The sequence below is a fragment of the Bison bison genome, unplaced genomic scaffold (genome assembly GCF_000754665.1).
Source record: "Bison bison bison isolate TAMUID 2011002044 unplaced genomic scaffold, Bison_UMD1.0 scf7180017864289, whole genome shotgun sequence".
NCBI lineage: Eukaryota > Metazoa > Chordata > Mammalia > Artiodactyla > Bovidae > Bison > Bison bison.
The window spans coordinates 15,439,638-15,451,697 of record NW_011494861.1 but is presented as its reverse complement, the minus strand read 5'-3'; the positions used below and the strand labels follow the sequence as shown (position 1 = coordinate 15,451,697).

Genomic DNA, 12,060 nt, shown 5'->3' with positions numbered 1-12,060 from the left:
AGGAAGCTATACTGTCCCACTGTGCCTGTAACTCACCTATTTAAGATTAGTTATTTCGCCTTACCTCATGGAAATTCTTACAACTTTTCCAGTGCTTATAAGCAGTTTTAGGAATTCAATAAAACCTCCAAAAATTTTTTCTCTTACTTTGTTTTCCTTTTCCCTGTGATATTTTTTTGTCATATGATGAGCCTATGGTGGTAAATGGCCTGTTTGGCAAAACTGTTTGACTTTTTAACTGCTTTTTTCTTAAAATCTGTGAAAGAAAGTGACTTTTCTGGCTTCTTAGATTTATTCCCAGAGACAGGTAAAACGATGAAGCCAGTCAGATAGGAAATTCCATCTTTAGGCTTTTTGCTTATTCAGATGTTAATTTCTTCTGAATTATAAGGCAATACTCAGACATCTGATGAAAATGAACACTTTTGAAGGGTTAAGGTAGGAGTAATAAGCATTTCTTTCAGTTCTGTTTGGATAACACCATAATTTTATTATAACCAGAGTATAAAAGTACTTTGACCTTTTCTTTATTCATTGGGTCTTAGGAAAAGGGTAGAAGAACTGAGAATAAGATATCTAGACTCAATTTTCTGACCTATATGTAGTTTTTTCTCCTTGCTTGTAGATACTGTCATAAGTTCAGTAGCTGCAATGTCTTGGGTAATTTACAGAGGCTGATGTGACCAAAGATCCATTCCTTGTTACTTTTCTAATCAAAAGAAAAATTAGTTATAGGTTTCTAGTAATATTCAAATAGTAAGACACTATTTTTAATACCAGCTACAACATACTTAACTACTCAAAGTATAAAAATATATTTCATACAGCATTAATATGGCTAATTTCCTTTTCCCATTTTATTTCCCTTTCCTTCTCCTAGTCTTTCCCTTTTTTTTTTTTTTCGGTCTGAAAGACCTAAAATTGGTATGATTCTCATTTGCTATCTTGAATATGTAACTCCATCAGATTTTCCATAGGTCTTCAAAGTTGGAGCTCAAAGTTTGCTTTTGTTTTTCTTTTTTCTCTGGCCCTTCCCTATCTTGCAAATTCCCCTTGATTTACCCACTGCCCTCCCCAATCTGCAACAGTGACAGTTTGCTGCCTCAAAACAGAGCATTCAAATGAATTCGCTTAGCCAATAACTTCTGTGAAGTTGCCTTTTCTAATGGTGTTATTACTCAGTGATGCACAAATGTGGTATTTGCCCTACTGGTAGGCAAAACAAAGGTCTGGTTAGGAATGGTAACCTGCTGTTTTCTTTAAAGGAGAGCCAAAGACTTGTGCTTTACTCTGTTTTGGTTTGGGAGGAAATAGCCATTTTGATTGTGAAACCTTTTAGTATTCATGAGTTGATTATATTGTGTAGGGAGATAGGTCTAAAGTTGACTCTTAAAGTTAGCTGGCCTTATAAAATATAAAAGTAATGAAAATCCATCAGTTTTTCTAAAACCATGAATGTCATCTTTTACAGTATTGTGTGTAAGCAGTTCCTGCCCCCATATACTGAGATTGTCTTGTCATGATAGCTTGTTATATTTTTGTTTTACTTGTGCCTATAAGACAATCTATTGTCAGTATGATCAAGTCTTGGGACTGAGTAAAAGAATCCATGAACATGTGATTGGTGAAAAATAATTAACTGTGGTTCGTACCTGTTAGATTATATTCAGATTCAGAGAAAAAGAGATTCTTTTCACTAAAGATAAAGAGTACTCGGTTGCTATTGCTTATATATAAATGGTGATAGATGGAGATCTAACCATCTCTTTTCTGCTTTCTTTTTGCTCATTTTAAAGAGTTGAGTAAAGGTTTCATGTATAAACTGTGTCTGTGAAAAGCACTTGTAATGTTTTATATGTCATTAAAAGGCCCAGTTACTTTTTAGGGGAAATTAAGAACCTGTCTGGAAATTAACTGCAGTGTTTACTTAGATTTTTACCCTAAAAGTCCAATTGTGTTTTGTTGTTATTGATGATAGATGATTATTGTGTTTGCAAGGTGATATCTTCCATGAAAAATCTGCCTATCCTTTTAGGTAAAAATTAGGGCTTCTAAACTAAAGCATATTCTATGTTCTACATTAGGGATTGAAAAAGTAAGCAGTCTACTGCTGTCATTATTTTACCTGACTGTGCATTTTGCTGGCCTATATGCACACTTTTCTGCCTTGGACAACTATGGTTTTTATATTTATTTGTGGCTTCAACTCAGCTTTATGAAAATTTCCTGCTGAAATTACTTATTGGGAATTACAGGTGGATTGCAGTTAATATATTTTTTTAAATTCTTATTTCAACTTTCCTGAGCCACTTGGAAAAAGAAAGATGTTTTTGTCAAAAGACACTATTAATTATAGTAAATGCCAGCTTACAATTTGATTCTTAAGATTTTCTTTGCTAAAGATGTTTTCACATGTTTTAGATTCTAACTGATAGTAACACTAGCAGCAAGTTTACTTTATAAAAAAACTGCCACCACCAAGAAGTAACACCTTTTAATAATAAATATGTTCCCAATGGGTGAGTTTTCAATACTGCACTGAACAAAGTGGGTAAAGATCCCTTTGAAATTCTATTGTGATAAAGGGACTAACCTCACCACTGGAATTACAGAGCTTGTGAGTTTTCAGCCAAACACTGACCTTCCCCTAAACTTTATTCCTGAGCAGAACATCCCTAGATTAATAACTTTTATTTTCAAAAGAAAATAAGGCACAATAACCCAAGAGAGAGAGAATTTAAAATAAGCCTCACGACAAAATATTGTGTCCAAAATATGTATTTAGAAAAATAAAATCCTGTGGAGTTTGTTGTCCTAATGTATGTTATATACTAGATAAGGTGATTTATTTTCTTGTATTGAGGTCTCATTGTTTCTAGTTGGGGTTTTTTGTGTGGTTTTTTTCTTTTTCTTTTTTTTTTTTGGTTTGGTTTTGTTTTAATTTAAACTCTTAAGTAGACAGAGCTCACAAGTCTTTGGCATCCATTCTAGGTTGTACACTCAAGAGTCATCTTATAACTGGAAACTGTCAGGTGGCCCCCTCCTCCAACTCCAGCTGGTGTATGAAAGGATCAGGAAAAGAATGGAAGCAAACTATTGGGTGGATAATCGGTAGCCTGTTTGTTTTTTTTTTTAAGAAATCACCATTTATTAGCGTTATCTTTCTCCACTAATTGACTGCCATTCTCACAGTAATATCTGAGCCACCCTGTAAAATGTTCCTCTGATTTCAAGGCATTTTAAGCTTTTGCTTATCATGTTTACATCCTCTGTTCATACCAAGACACTGTTCTGAGAGCTACTTTTTCCAAGTGTATTGTTGCCTAAATTTCCTTTATTTCTTCTTCATCCTTTCTCTTCTTCCTACATTCTGGGAATGAAAGGAACTTAGAAGAAAAAAGTTGATTTTTCCCCCCACCCCCACCCCACCACTAATCCATAGGCTTCATTATTTTACTTTATAGTAAATCTATGACTTTTTAGAACAACAGAAATGGAAAAAATGAATTAAGATAATGAACAAAACCTTTCACCCACTTAAACATTTTCCAGTTGTGAGATTCCTCTTCTTGTGTGTGGTCTCTTCCCCGTGTTACCCCTTTTCCCCTGACTATAGTCAGTGTGGTCTTTAGGCTCATACCAGTCTCCCCGAGACATTCTGCAGTCATTATCACCTTTTTGGGTGGATTTTATTTTGTTTTATTTTGTTGTTTTTTTTTTTTTAATAACTTTTTAATATTGATGCATATTTGCTTGGGATAGAGCTTGTGTAATTTACCAATCGTATTGATTGTATGTGATTGTGCCCTACAGAGGTATATTTAACAAGACAAAAATAATGTAGGTTAATAAAGGAGCCCATTATATTTGAGTCAGGTTATAAATGACCATGAAATCATTTACAGTTTGAATAGTGAAAATTTATGTCTCCTGTTCTTAAATTAGTGCTAGACAGAATATCATTTTTAAAAGTTTTTGTGCATTTCTGTTATTTTCCCCTTACCTTAGCTCCCTGTTCTTTCTCGCCTGCCTCACCCACCTGTTAAGAATTAAAAATATTGAGCCTTAAAGGGACAGCTCGTTTTTAAATTGCTAAAGTTTGTGAAATTTCACTTTTTCCAAGTGTTTCCAACTTTTCTTTAAAAAGTGAAGACAGATAATGAGTTGAAATTTCACAAGCTGTGAAATTAGCATCTGGCAAGCTGTGAAATCTTATTATTTGAAGACGTTATCTCCTAGAAGTTCTTTGGGAATAGGAAAGAAGAACCCTGTGTTTGAAGTAGACCATTTTTCTCTCTTTAAAAATCTGTTTATATGTTCAGTTTTTAAATGGCCTTTAAAAAAAAGTGAGGTGGGGTAAAGTAGTAATAGAAAGATGTTTAGGACAGCTAAATGCATGGGTCTGAGTAAGTATATAGTCTACTTGTTGCAGGGTTTTGAGAGGATGAGGCCATCTTGTTCAACCTGTGTGCATGCTGTTTATATCAAAGTTGCCACTTTTGTTAAAATGGTGTTATTTTCTTTATTATCTTGGAAACTGACTCAGCCTCATGTTGCTCCAAATTAGTGTTTAAGGCTCCCACAAGTTGCAGATAAAAAGATTATTTTAACCAGTAGAAGGAGGTGATCGGAGGTGATCCGCCTTTTGGTTTGTAAATATATGAAAGTGTCTACAAGGTCTTTATCTGCTTTCTGTCAGCATTTATATTAAATGATAAATTAATGAGGAGAAATGCGTAGTCTTTTTTGTAAATGAGCCTGTGCCATCTTATGCTAACCCTTGGGATTATGTACTTGTTTGTACCTTTTTTATGGAGTTGTGTTTGTTTTTTAGGTGAAATATAGAGAAGTAGATAATATACACAAACGCATACTCATAGTGCCAGTTTTATAGATTTCACAGGAATTAATCCAACACCACAGTCCAGAATCCTTCATTTGTTATACAGTGACTGCACATTAGGAATAAAGGTAATGGTTCTCAGATCCTAGAGTCAGCGTTCAGTGAGACTCCATGGTTCACATGCAAAGTTCTGGTTTTTATGCCTTCTCTTAAAAGCAGGACCTTTTTATGCTTAAGCAACACGGCCTTACTCTGAATACCTTCCTGATGCAAATATTTTTTGTCTTTCTTACTCACTTTTCCTAATTGTCCTGCAATCCCCACCAATTAATGAGTCCTGACATTTAGAGAGTTTTTAGAGACTACTGGAAAATATACCCTCTTCAAGAACTCAGTGGCTTAAAGAAAAAAGCGGGGGAAGGGAGGGGACTACTTTAGATTAAAAGGAACTTAAGAGATACAAAAGTCACATGCACTGTGTGGACTTTGAATCCTAATTTCAACAAACCAAACATTCAAAGATTTAGTTAGGGGAATTTGACTTACACATTGACTATTAGAAAAAACAAAGGAATAACATTTTGTTCAGTGTGATAATAGCGCATTGTTATAGAATAAAATGTCCATATTTTTAGAAGACACATAACTGACAGTGGGTAGAGTTTCCTTTAAAATAACTAAATATTTTTAAAAGAAAAATGATGTATATTACCAGTGAACAAACATCACGCCTTCTACTATCAGTTAGCATTATGTATCCATTGGTACCATTTTGGACCTCAAGAGAAGTGGCCACAGTCAAAAAAAAAAAAGCTCAGGGGGTATGAGGGATGGTAACTATTGCCTAAAATAAAATCGAGAATGGGAATTCCAAAACCAGACCTACTGTCTTAACCACTTACCCAGGCCCACCCTGCTTACAAGCAACAGGTTACTTTCTGATCCTTTACACTGAGACTCATTGATTAATAAGAGTTTGTGTCTTTGTGTGTATTAGCATTTCAGTCCCAGTAACCAGCTAGTCTACATGATCAATTTATAAACTCTGCTTTCCAACATGGTAGCTCAGTTAGAATGACTTGCCACCCTTATTGGGACCACCTAGCACATCAGAACTTGCAACTACTCACTGAATACTTACTACAGTATTTACTAAAGTAATTTACTGAGTACTCCCCATATGGCACAGTACTGTAGAGAACAAAGAATATTCTCTACCCTCAAGGAGCTCAAACTCCAGTTATGGAACTTGACGTGTACATTTATGGATAGGTAACAATCATCTACAAAACACCACAGACAGAATTACCAAAGGATCATTGTTGTGTTAGTGGCTCAGTCATGCCCAACTCTGCGACTCCATGGACTGTAGCCCATCAGGCTCCTCTGTCCATGGGATTCTCCAGGCAAGAATACTGGAGTGGGTTGCCATTTCCTTCTCAACCCAAAAGATTATTCATCCATGATTTCATCCAAGAAAAGAGCAAGGAGCTGTGAGACCATACTCAAGGAAGATTTAATCTTGCCTGGCTGGGCACCAAAGGCTTCCTGAGACAGTGGCCTTGAAGGTAAGAAATGGCTTGGGGCAGGGTGGGGAGTTCTGGGGGCGGTGGTGGCGGGGGTAAGGAGACCCCTAGTCAGAGAAAAAAAGATGTGTGAACTCCACAAAAAAAGAAAGACTGTTACGGAAACTGAAAGAAGGTCATTGAAGTGAGAGAGTGAGATGGCTTCAGATGGAGAGCCAGATCACAAAGCTGGGTTTTATTCTGAAAGTAAAAGCTGTCCAAGGAAGGGTTATAAGTTGGGGAACTAAAGTGATCAGATGTGTGCCTCTTTAGTCATGTTTATTGAATAGGCTCTGTGTCAGCAAGCTTCTCAATCCTAAGGTGAATATAGTTCACCCGGGGCCCTGGTTAAAGTGCAGCTCCTGTTTCAGCAGGTCTGGAGTGGGTCCAAGATTGTCCAAGAGGCTCCCAGATGATGCCGGTGCTGTCTGTCCAAAAACCAGCCCCAAAGAGACCACACTTTGGAGTAGTGGGGTTTTCTTGATAGGCAATTTTAGAAGCAGAGGGATCCAGTTTCTGCCTATTTTAGTGAAGTGAATAAGATATGAGGCGTAACGAGGGTAACTCGGAGACCACTTAAAGACAAATGTAAGGCTGGAGAAGCACGGTGACTCAGCAAAGTTTTTACATTTCAGGAGTTGGTCCTGAAAGGCACAGAAGTGTTTGTATGGGGAACAGAGCAGAAGTAGAAGTTCTAAGCCTGGGAGCACATAGTATATGGCCTGGAACAGAACTTCAAGGAGTTGGGGATATAGAAAAGTTTGGTTGAGGGCAGGACTTGGAAAGCTTTATGTACCCCTTCTGAGCTGTTGTGATTTTTTTCCCTTAGCAATTAAACACTAGTAAAGATTTTCAACCTGACAGTGATGTGATGATTGTGATTTGAAGTGGAACAGGGCCTAAGGCATGGCTTCCTTGGTGGCTCAGTGGTAAAGAATCTTACCTGCGATGCAGGAGACTCAGGTTTGATCCCTAAATCAGGAATATCCCCTGAGTGGAATGACAGTTCACTCCAGTATTCTTGCCTGGGAAATCCCATAGACAGAAGAGCCTAGTGGGCTACAGTCCCTGGAGTTGCAAAGAGTAGGACACAGCTGAGTGACTAAACAACAAAGGGCCTAAGGCAGAGAGCTCAGTTACAAATCTGTTGCAACAGACTTAGAAGAAATGATGAGGGCTCGCAGCAGGACAAAGAAAATGAAAAGGAGGGGAGGAATTTCTGAGACAGTGTTTAGGCCATACTTAAGAACAGCACGAGTATGATTGGCATTTCTAAATACCCAAATGGGTGCCACCAAAGTCAGCTTCTTGTAATTCCCTTGACCAAGTGCACAGCCTGATCCAATATTATCAGGTTAAAGGGGAAAAAATTACCTTTACAGTTTCAAAGCCCTTAAAAAATTCAATTTTAAGGAAAACGCACAGCGACCTTAGTTTGTCATCATCTTGTTATCCTCTCAAGTACAAAAATGTTCAGGTTATTAGGATCTAAAGCATACCCTCTAATTTTCCTCAGTCCCTATGCTTACCATTATCATCTAACTGGACATTTTGTTAACCTGACAACAAGCTAGACAACCAGATGAACTCCTGGCCTTAGGGCATGATACAGGCTGTCTCTCCAGAGTGGGCTGGCCCATTTCTCTCTGAGCGGCTGGAGGGTTTTGTATCCAGCACCATTTCCTGGTAAGCTGAACCTGTGAAGCCACATGAGATGTGGTTCTTAGAACTTGTTTCTGTTCAAAGTTAGAAGCCTGCACCCGTACGGTATCTGTTGATTTTTAGCATTGGCTGTTTGGGAAGGACCTGAAACCAACTGTGTCTTGATGGGATAAAAGCTGCCAAGCTACATTCATTTCTACCCCCTCATTTCCTCCTCCACCCTCAAGTGGACTTAAATTTGCTAAAGCAACCCTTGGCAGAAGTAGGAAAAGACACCAGTCACATAATTGACCTGTACTTGTCAAAACATACACTCTTGACTTCAGCTTTACTGCTAGTTTCTGCCTGTTGCTTCTTGGTCTGTCTAACCCACCCTCTCTCCGTGGAACTTTCTCCCACTGCCTCCAACCACTGCCTCTGCTGTCTTCTCAGTTTCTCTTTTACCACCTACAAGTTGCTTAGAACTTCGACCCTGTGCAGCCCTCTCTTGCTCAACCTTCCAAGAGGTGTTTCTATTCATACAAGGTGTCAATTCCTCTGGATAAGTAATCTTTTCTACTTTACTTGATAATCTTAACCTTCCATTTGGGAGAAATTTAAAATACTTCCTTCTTAATAAGTCAGCCAAACTACTCTGAACCTGGGTTTCTTCAAACACAAATATTTATTGAGTACCTGGTACATTCAAGACCCAGTGGCATGTGCACTGGGCATGTTCAGTAAGTATTTGTTTTATTTGATTTCCATGAAACAGAAACGGAACTTTCTCAAATTTGTGAGAATTTGGACAAATACCAGTGAGATGCTTTGAGAGTAGCTGCCAAATGATACTGCAGGATTTAGTTTGAAAATTTTTCTTTCACCTTAATTACTAGATGGCCGTAGCCATCTAGTAAACTAGAAACCCAGGAGAGTTGGAGACAACTCTGTGTGTGTGTGTGTGTTTGTGTGCTAGATGTTTTGCCGAATTTCTGTGGAAGAATTAAGCTTTGAGTTACTCAGTAACCACAGCAGGAGCTCATTTCTACTGTTTGTTCTCTGCCAAGGTCTTTCTCTTGGATCCAAAGACAAGAATAGAAAGAAAAGCCTAGGATATGTGGTAATGGTGAGGACCAGCTCGATTTCCTGCTCACAGGAGTTACTACTGAGACCAGAGGCAGGGCTAGGGAAAGAGTTGTATATTTTATTACTGGCCTTGAAGGAAGCATTAAAGAGAGGACAATTGAATGCTACATTCTTTCCTCTCCATGGCTCCTCAAACCTACACACAGCGCAAAGCGTAGAGAGGCCCTCTGAGCTCCTTCCAACCTTGTTATGCTCAGCATAGAAGTAGTGCTACTTTTTATCTAATAGAAGTTCCGAAAGTCTGCCTCTACTTCCAGAAACGGTTAGACCTTTCCATGAAGAATTTGATTTTAAGGTACATAATTATTAAAACATCTCACAGGGCTTTCCTGGTAGCTCAGTGGTAAATAATTGGCCTGCCAATGCAGGAGACAAGTGATTGATCTCTGATACGGGAAGATTTCACATGCCACAAAGCAACTAAGTCCATGTACCACAACTGTTGAGCCTGTGCTCTAGAGCCCACATGCTGTACCTACTGAAGCTGGTGTACCTTAAAGCCCGAGCTCCACTGCAAGAAAAGCCACCACAGTGAGAAGCCCACGCATTGCAACTAGAGAGTAGCCCCTGCTCACCACCAGTAGAGAAAGCCTGCACGCAGCAATGAAGACCCAGCACAGCCAAAAATAAATAAAGTTATTAAAAAAAACATTTTACAGAATACTAATGACTGTGTGTGTGTGTGTAGACAGAGACAGAGACCCAAATTAGTCCACCCAACATACCAGCTGCTTTTTCTTTTCCTCATCAAACCAGTCTAAGCTGTACCAAACCAGTCTAAGCTGTACCAAGAGGAAAGGGATTTGGGGTCATCAAAATCTTCACAATGAAAGCCAAGAGGAGTTGTGTGCAAGAGAATTAAAGACTGGGCTGGTATTAAAGCCTCTAAAGGACTGCCTGGAAAAATCACATTTGGAATGTGCCTCAAAGACAAATGCTCTGTGATAAAATTTGGGTAGACAAAGGAAATGGTGGCAGCCCCTGAGTTTTCTTCTGGGCCCTGGATTTTGAGGGACTCCTGGACAAAGTTGATAGAGACTACTCACAGGAGGGGCTTCCTTTGTGGTTCAGACAATAAAGAATCTGCTTGCAATACAGGTTCCATCCCTGTATTGTATTGTTCATCCCAGGGGTCAGGAAGATCCCCTGAAAAAGGGAATGGCATCCCACTCCAGTATTCTTGCCTGGTAAATTCCATGGACAGAGGAGCCTGAAGGGCTACAAGTCCATAGGGTCGCAGAGTCAGATGCGACTGAGCGACTAGATAGTGACTTAAACCCTGCCTCAAGAAAAACAACTGGACACTAAGTTTTAACCTGGGAAAACAGACATTTTCTTTGTGTGTGTGTGTGAATTTTTATTTGATTCTAGGTAACTTTGGTTTGTTTAGTTGTTTTTTTTTTGACCTTTTTAAAAATTTTTTTAATTTATATATTTATTGGCTTTGCTGGGTCTTCATTGCTGCTCAGGCTTTTCTCTAGTTGTGGAGAGCGGGAGCTGCTCTCTAGTTGTGGTACAGAAGCTTCTCATTGCTGAGGCTTCTTCTGTTGTGGAGCATGGGCTCTAGCAGTGGGGCTTCAGTAGTTGTGGTTCTCAGGCTCTAGGGCACAGTCTCAGGAGTTGTGGCACACGGGCTCCATTGCTCCAAGGCATGTGGGATCCTGCAGGATCAGGGATCGAACCTGTGTCTCCTACACTGGCAGGTGGATTCCTATCCACTGTGCCACCAGGGAAGTCCCTGGACATTTTCTTGATAGCTGTCCTGTAGGAGCCCAAGACCTGTGAGACAGGCAGACAAAGGTTTGAATCTCTGCTTTGCCAGCTTTGTAATTTGGGGCAAGTCTTTAACCCTTGTAAATAGTAGTTGCTTTGTCTGTAAACTGGGCATAATATATTCCTGGTAGAGCTGACAAGAGAATTGTAGAAGCAAATGCCTATAAAGCACTCAGCATAGATCCTGGTGTGTAGTAAATGCCACATATTATTATTATCTCATTCAAAGATTTAAAGATTTTGACCTAAGCACAATAAACTGGAAAATTCTGAATGAGATGGGAATACCAGACCACCTGACCTGCCTCTTGAGAAATTTGTATGCAGGTCAGGAAGCAACAGTTAGAACTGGACATGGAACAACAGACTGCTTCCAAATAGGAAAAGGCGTACGTAATAAGAAAATAAGCTTATTTAACTTCTATGCAGAGTACATCATGAGAAATGCTGGGCTGGAAGAAGCACAAGCTGGAATCAAGATTGCCGGGAGAAATATCAATAACACCAGATATGCAGATGACACCACCCTTATGGCAGAAAGTGAAGAGGAACTCAAAAGCCTCCTGATGAAGGTGAAAGAGGAGAGTGAAAAAGTTGGCTTAAAACTCAACATTCAGAAAACGAAGATCATGGCATCCGGTCCCATCACTTCATGGGAAATAGATGGGGAAACAGTGGAAACAGTGTCAGACTTTATTTTGGGGGGCTCCAAAATCACTGCAGATGGTGACTGCAGCCATGAAATTAAAAGACGCTTACTCCTTGGAAGGAAAGTTATGACCAACCTAGATAGCATGTTGAAAAGCAGAGACATTACTTAGCCAACAAAAGTTCGTCTAGTCAAGGCTATGGTTTTTCCAGTGGTCATGTATGGATGTGAGAGTTGGACTGTGAAGAAGGCTGAGCACCGAAGAATTGATGCTTTTGAACTGTGGTGTTGGAGAAGACTCTTGAGAGTCCCTTGGACTGCAAGGAGATCCAACCAGTCCATTCTGAAGGAGATCAGCCCTGGGATTTCTTTGGAAGGAATGATGCTGAAGCTGAAACTCCAGTACTTTGGCCACCTCATACGAAGAGTTGACTCATTGGAAA

General features: G+C 39.2%; 1 protein-coding gene across 4 annotated transcripts in view; it reads left to right on the top strand.

The window, feature by feature from the left end:
* RC3H1 (ring finger and CCCH-type domains 1) overlaps positions 1 to 4,729 on the top strand; it is a 63,499-nt gene extending 58,770 nt beyond the window's left edge. For all 4 annotated transcript variants that reach the window (XM_010850082.1, XM_010850083.1, XM_010850084.1 and 1 more), the window contains one exon: positions 3 to 4,729. The gene's annotated coding sequence lies outside the window, so the exon portion shown is untranslated. The remainder of the gene's footprint in view (positions 1 to 2) is intronic.
* Positions 4,730 to 12,060: the final 7,331 nt, after the last annotated feature.